Here is a 7,863-nt window from a genome sequence, read left to right as displayed (position 1 = left end):
TTATGCTAGGCACTGTAGGAATATACACTATCTAATTAATGACACAAAATCCTGAAAATAAGTATATTTATTTTACATCTGAGAAAACTGAGGCTCAGAGAGATCGAATGATCCCCCAGGGTCATAAAATGAGTAAATGTTGAGCTGAAACTGGATCCCATGACTAACTCAAAGCCCACACTTTATTTTTTTTATCATTTTTATGTGTGATACATAAGTTAATGTCTGTAAAATAAATTTTTGAGTGTGGAAAAGTCGTGTTTGATTTGTCTTTATGACTTGTAAAGATTAAAGACATTCTTTGAAGAAAAGTTGCTCAAATGACCACCTATAGCTGGATCTGAGGTTTCTCCTCTATGGACGTATCTCTTCTTTGACCTCCAGTTAGAAGTATATCCATTATATTGAGGTGAGGATGCTCCCAGACTCTCTTGGTAGACAGAGCTAGGGGATGTATGTATGTATGTATTATACACATGCACAAATATTCCATACCATATTCATTTTATTATCCATCTCTCTCTCGCTATATATATATATACATATATATACATAAATATATATTCTCATCAATTCCTCTAATTTATCTGATATTTTTCCCTTTCTACTTAGTAATTCCCTTCCCTGATCATGAGAAAGCTGATTCCCATTTTCCTCAGTATATTTACTTCGGGAATCCACCCCTCTGTGTTAATCTGTCTTCTGTTACTGATGCCCCACGATGCGCAGGTCTTTCTCACCTTGCCAGCACTCTGGCACCATGTTGCTCCAGCCCCAGCCCCACCACAGGTACCTACCTCGTGTGGTCCGACTAATTGTTTTTGGACTGAATGATTCAGAAGACAAAGAAGGAAAGAAGGCCAGCAAATGTCTCCACTTAACTTTTTGAACATCTGGGACACAGTGGTAATACCCATTTTCATGTCCTCGTCTGCTGATTCTAGCATCTACGTCAGTCCTCCATCAGTTTTGATTGATTTATCTCTGTATTATGGGGTCATATTTTCCTTCTCCTTTGTATGATTGGTAATTTTTTTAATTGAATGTCAGACATCATAAATTTTACTTTATTATGTGCCAGATATTTCTGTATTACTGTAAACATTCTTGACCTTTGTTCTGGAATGTAGTTAGGTTGTTGGACACAGTTTGATCCTTTTCAGGTCTTTTTTTTTTTTGAAGTTTATTTATTTATTTATTTGAGAGAGAGAAAGAGCGAGAGAGAGAGAGAGAGCACGAGTGGGGTGAGGGGCAGAGGGAGAAGCAGGCTCCTCACTGAGCAGGGAGCCTGACTGGGCGCTCGATCTCAGGACCCTGAGATCATGACATGAGCGAACGGCAGATGCTTAACTGAACCACCCACACGTCCTCAGGTCTTCCTTTTATGATTCATTAGGGGGGTCTGGACCACTCAGTCTAGAGCTAATTGTTCCCCACTACTGAGGCCAAGCCCTTCCGATTACCCCATGCCTGTGACTCAGCAGGCTTCTGCTCTGGCTGTGGAAACAGAGTCCTGCTCCTGTGTGAGCACCGGGCACTGTTGCCATTCATCTTTACGGTTGGTTCTTTCCCTGCCCTCAGACAGTTTCCTCGTCCTCATGGGCTGCTCAGCAGTAGTCAGCTAAAGACTCAGGGAGGACGCTCTGCACATCCCTGGCCGTCTCTCTGTGTAGCTCTCTCCTCTTTGGTAACTCTTGGCACCTCCACCCGACCTGGGGGATCTCCTGGGCTCTCGCAGTTGCCCTCCCCCTTGCCCTGCCTGGGAACTCTCTCAAGGCAGTGACCTGAGGCAATCGAGGCCCTCCCTGGTTTTTTCCCCACTCTCACAGGGATGGCTGCCTGGTGTCTAATGTCCAGTGTCCTGAAAACCACTGTTTCTAGTATTTTGTCTGTTTTGGTTGCTGCTCTCATTTCAGGCAGAAAGGTAAATCTCACCCCTGTTATTCCACGGTGGGGGGAAATAGTAATAGCAGTGCATATTTCAGAGGAGAAACATGGGTTTAGTCCTTAAACTCTCAACCTTCAATATGTTTCTCAATTCAGATTCAATGCCAACAACTGGTAGGTGAAAGGTCCCCTAAGGTTTCAAAGCTATGAGATTAAGAAATGATCCTAAGAGATAAGAAAAGAATCTTGGGTCTTGGCTAAAAAGCAGTGGTTAGGAATACTTCTGACTGTTTCTGAAAATCAGTTAAACTTAATTTTTAAAAATGCTTAGTGATCCTTACTGAATGTCCACAATATACCTACAATTATGTTCAAGCATTTGGGGAGTACACAGTCCTACCCTTGAAGAACTTGCAGCTTCTCAGGGCAAAAAAAATATACATATGTAAAATGAAATTGCAGGGCATGTTGGGATGACTAATCGCATATTCATGTTGGGATGACTAAGACAATGAGCGATAAAATGCCACGTGCTGGAATTTATCTTCTTCCTAATAATGGACATTTTTAGAGTGTTCTTGGACTCTTTTTTTTAATCCAGGACAACTATAAAAACACTTCCTCTCAAATAGATGAACATTCTCATCTTGTCTGGTTCATTTGCCAAGAACAAAAAATTTACATGCTGTGGCGGATGCAGTAGACTGAATCTCTCAATGCTTATTTCGACCTCCTTCCCGGGAGCCTCGTTGTATTGCAAAAAGAGAAAGGCTAACATGGCACTCCCCAGACTCCCTTGCAGCTTGGGGTCTGGTGTGATTTGGGTTCCATCAATCAGACGCCTTCATGCGAGAACTGAATCTGAAACGGCGTTAAAGAGGCAGAGGCATTGGTTTTGCGAGTCAGGATCCACACTAGCAGCGGTGGGCGTGGCTTTGGAGCCGACTTCCAGGGGTGGTGCTGATCCACAGATCAAAGCTGAGCCTGCTGGGCCTGGAAATAATACGACAGCAGCTTCCTGAACTGACTGAAGCTAAGATTATGCTATTTTGAAGGAGTGGTTCTCAACCAGGGGCTATTCTGTGCCCAAGGGCCATTTAATAAAGTCTGGAGACATTTCTGATTGTCGGGACAGACGGCGTCCATCAGCTTCCAAGCGGGCAGAAGCCAGGGATGCTGTTTGACATTGTGCAATGCTCAGGACAGCCCCCTCGACAAAGATTTATCCTGCCCCAAATGTCAACAATGTCTGTCCTAGAGCCTGAGTTCTGGATGGCAGTGTCCCGATTCCCAAAGCTCTTGATCAAGGCAAAGTCACTGTTCCCTCAGAGGATTAACTCTGGTTTCGTGCTTTTACGCTTCCGGCTGAATTTGTTCCCAAGCCATAAGTTTTGTTTCTTCACTTTCTTCTGGGATCTTTTTCTTCTGTGCAACCTCCTCTTCTGGTTTAGGAACAATCTGCTCTTTTTCAGTCAGGATCATCTCCATGTGGCAGGAGGAGCTCAAGTGTTAATCCACAACCAGGAGCTCTGTAAACCCAGCAGCGCATCCTGGGGCCTTGTTCACCTGGATGAACCCAATGGCCAGAGAATCTACATCCAAATCCTTACGTTCAGTGTTACTCTCTGCATTTTTATGTATGTGGAACAAAAATTCAGCATTTTTTTTGGGCCACCGACTCCGTGTCCAGTCCCACTGTTTGGCCTCGGCACACTTACCAGCCTCACCACTGTAACCATGGAATGGCTCACATGTCTTCTGTAAAGTGATGTCTTTCAGAGATATGGGGACTTTGCACATATGCATATCCCTGATGGCCTGGGCAGTTTCACGGGTGTTCTTGAAGTCAACACGAAGATTTGAACCTCTTGATTTGCACAATTTTGTGGGGGTTTCCGGGTTAAGTGAGCAGTGAAGCATTTTCAGACATCATCTCAGCTTGCTTTTTGGGGAAAAACAGAGGGTCATTCTACGGAGTCATTCTGAGAATTATCCCCAAAGTCCAACCTAAAGCCTACTTTTCCAACCTCTCAAACAATCTTGTAAGCACTTAATTCCTTGAATTAAATTCCCTTCCTGCCTAAGATACCCAGAGCAGTTTCCAATGTGCTATATTGAACCATGGCGCATATGCTATTGCATGAACTGATCCCCACATGATAATGTATGTAATGCATAAAATGTAATATCGTTACATTGTTATATTGTTATATAGACTCTGATCTAGAGCAGGTAGAGCAGATGTTTGGGCTCAAATTCTGGCTCTGTGGCAAAGTTGGTTAACTTCATCTATAAGTTGTCAATGGGTAATAGTCCTTCTGTCACGGGGATGCTGTGCAGATTGAAGTAAGAAATATATGTACAGCAGTTAAATAATGCTTATGCATAGTAAGGTTATTTCAGTGTTTGTTAAATAAAAGCGAAGGCAGAAGTTCAGATGGATGGCATGAGAACTGTGAAATGACGGAAGACATTTCTGAGGTGGGTGCAGGAGGGGCAATGCTGGATGACAGCAAGGAAATTGGCTCGATGGTTGTGTCGGCTGTGTGCTGAGGACCAGTGGCACGAACTGTGAGCAGTAAGGTGAGGGCATGAGTGGAGAGTCTTGAAGATCTTCCTAAACAGGCTGGGCTTTCACCTGTAAAACTTTGGGACCTTACTGAAGGCTGTTTGACAGGAGACGTGGAGAAAGTGATGTTTGGGAAGAGCATTCTGTGGGTGACTTTTTTGGTTGCCATTCTACACTTTTATGCCAACCTGACACACCCATCAACCACTTGCCAACTGGCCCATAAAAGGACACTTTAAACACCTCACAAATATTCATGGTGACTGTCTTGCCTTTCTCTGCTCTGAAATTCCTGTCCTGCCCTAGACAGCTTCAGGGGTCCCTACAGTTGGTGAGGGAAGTTTGGAAGGTGATTAATAAATGTTGGTCTTAAAAAAATCATATTATTCTACAAAGTTCTATTTTAGTTTAAAAAGCATTGGTGTCCCTTGACTGATTTCTTTTCTTTTTTTAAGTGTCTCAGCTATATCTTTATAGGTCCTGGATGCTCCCTGGTCACTGGTGGTCTTTTAAACATTCATTAGTGTCCTTAGACAATATCTTCCACTGTCACCCATCTGGTGTCACGTCCATAACAATAGGCACTCCAGATGATGCACTAACCATGAGCTGTGGTTTCTTTCTTACTGATGGGAAAAGGAGTATCTTGGGCTTAATTAAAAATGGGATCATTTTAAATTTCTCTTTTTTTTAAAGATTTTATTTATTTATTTGAGAGAGAGAGAGAGAGAGAATGAGAGACAGAGAGCAAGAGAGGGAAGAGGGTCAGAGGGAGAAGCAGACCCCCTGCCGAGCAGGGAGCCCGATGCGGGACTCGATCCCGGGACTCTAGGATCATGACCTGAGCCGAAGGCAGTCGCTTAACCAACTGAGCCACCCAGGCGCCCCTCATTTTAAATTTCTGTTACCTATATGAACTGGTCAGTGGCATTTGGAAACGAGGATGCTAGAAATATCTAGAAAATAAACAACAGAGTTCTTTGTAAGTGGATAGGAGGGAAGGAAAAGTCAAGGACAACTCTGGGATTTCTGGCCTGGGTGGCTGGATTGATGACATCATTGATTGAGACAAGGAAAAAGGAGCAGCAGTTGGGGCCAGTGACATAATTTACAGGGCTCATGGCAAAATGAAATTGCAGGGCCCCTAAATGTCAAAATGTCAAAATTTTAATTTATATTTAAAAACCCAGGGAATAGAATTATGGACTTAAAGTACAAGCTTACAATACTCTGCATAAAAATTGAATAATGTGTGTGTAAACTGTAATGCCAAGAATCAATAATGCCATAGGCAGGTCTGAGACTCGAGGTGGTGGTCCACTTCTGAGCCACCTACCAGGCTATGTGTCAGTGGACTTGCTACCCTGTCCTGTGTTGGCCCAAATAGACTTCGTAATGGTAAGACTAGCAGTGACCTTCAGTTTATTTTTTTCTCCTTTTTGTTTAATCATTTTAAGGACTTTCCTTCTTAGGTATGTGATTGTTGTCATCTTGACCCAATGCCCTACTCGAATGTTATCATTTCAAGAACATAAACAGACATAACTTTCAACCTAGTGTCTTAGTGTCAAAATGCAGGAAAACTCTTTTTCCTTTCTTTCATTCTCTCAACTTGTCACGGTGAGCTTTGTTTCCCATGTAACGTCACACTCTCTCAAGGACAGGGACACGCACAGGGTGGGTGCAGGCCCTCACAGACTCCTGGGGCCCTTACCTCAAGACGGAGCACAGAGCTGCCGAGTTAGGCCTCCTGCCAACCATGGGCAGACGCCCCCAGAACTCAAGCCAGGCATCTCCCTTTTTCATGAGGCCTCAGTCCCAACCCCCAGCAGATGGGTGACCCCCAAGAATATTGTTACTTCCATGCCAGGATGCACTAGCTACCTGGACAGGGATGGGCAAGTGACTTGCCTGCCAAGTTGCCCCCTGATTGTGCCACAGCACTGCCAACCTGGGGCGGCGACAGCCATTGCCATGTCCCGTCCCAAGATACCACAGTGTCCACATGTCCGATCCTCCCTGCATCCGGGCCAAGGATCCCACCAGTGGGGACAGAAGGTGGCAGCAGTCCCAGGAGATGGAGAAGAAAGGCCATGGGTGCTAAGGGCAGGAGCAAGAGTCTGAGAAGCTACCCCAGGGGTGCAGGGAGGTAGCATGAGGCAGGATGGAGTATGAGCCAACCTGTGTGCTCCACTGTCTCATAGGACTCCACTTATAAAGCACACATTCAGGGGTGCCTGGATGGTGCAGTTGGTTAAGTGTCAGACTCTTGGTCTTCAACTCAGCTTGTGATCTCAGCGTCATGATCTCAGGGTTGCGAGATTGAGCCCTGTGTCCGGCTCGTGCTCAGTGTGGAGTCTGCTTCAGATTCTCTCTCCCTCTCCCTCTGTCCCCCAATGCATGCTCTCTCTCTCTCTAAAATAAATAAATAAATAAATCTTAAAAAAACCCCATAAGATAAAAAATAAAGTTATTAAAAATTTCAAAACAACTAATGCAGAGCATTCAACTCCAAGCGCAAGGCCCTTCTGAGTTTGAGGCCCTGTGGGACAGTACTAGTTGCAGATCTGTTGTTATGGACTCAGTGTTTTGTTCACCCTCCCTGCCCCATCATTTACTGAAGCTCTAACCCCCAATGTGACTGTATTTGGAGATAGGGAGTTTAGGATATAATTAAGGTTAAGTGAGGTCATAAGGGTGGGGCCCGAATCCGGGCCTTATAAGAAGAAAACACTGAGAGGCTGAGGAAAGGTCATGTGAGCACGCAGTGAGAAGGCAGCCATCTGTCAGCCAGGTAGAGAGCTCACCAGAACCCAGCGCTTGGCACCCTGATCTCAGACTTCGAGCCTCCAGAACTGTGAGAAAATAAATTTCTGTTGTTTAAGCCACTCAGTCTGTGGCATTTTGTTAGGGCAGTCTGGGCTAATATACCTGCGAAGTCAGACCTGGGAGCAGGTTGTTTGAGAAAGATCGTGAATTCCATTATGGACCTGTTGAGTTCTAAGGGACCCAAGTGATACTCGACTGGCAATTTCTCGTTTATGCACTTACAGATGCAGCAGCCACGAGCAAGTCTAGAAATGCCAGTTTGGGAGTCACTAATACATAAACAGCAATTAGACCCATGGGTGTGGATGAGATCACCCAGATACAGCATTTAGGGTGAGAAGAGGGTGAAGTTAAAACCGAGGTGGGTGTGCCAACATTTAGAAGGTGGCCAGAGGTGGGCAGATCACAGAGAAGGAAAATCAGAAAAAAAGGAAGGAAAGCCAAGAGTAGAGTATGGTATTTTGGAAGTAAAAGAAAGGTTAGAAGTTGGTCAGCTTGTCAAATGCTATTAAAAATTCCACTAAGAAGAAGATTGGAAAGTGTCTGGTGGATCTTGCCACAAGGAGGTCTCTGGGAGC

The 7,863-nt window shown here is 44.5% G+C and overlaps 1 pseudogene; it reads right to left on the bottom strand.

The window, feature by feature from the left end:
* Positions 1–3,240: 3,240 nt before the first annotated feature.
* On the bottom strand, positions 3,241–3,807 carry LOC112834630 (large ribosomal subunit protein uL22 pseudogene; annotated as a pseudogene).
* Between the last annotated feature and the right edge of the window lie 4,056 nt (positions 3,808–7,863).

This window comes from Callorhinus ursinus, unplaced genomic scaffold (genome assembly GCF_003265705.2).
Source record: "Callorhinus ursinus isolate GAN/ISIS: 27379988/994484 unplaced genomic scaffold, GSC_fseal_2.0 scaffold17, whole genome shotgun sequence".
Taxonomy (NCBI): domain Eukaryota; kingdom Metazoa; phylum Chordata; class Mammalia; order Carnivora; family Otariidae; genus Callorhinus; species Callorhinus ursinus.
The sequence above is the reverse complement of the archived record's forward strand: the minus strand, read 5'-3'. Positions and strand labels throughout refer to the sequence as shown.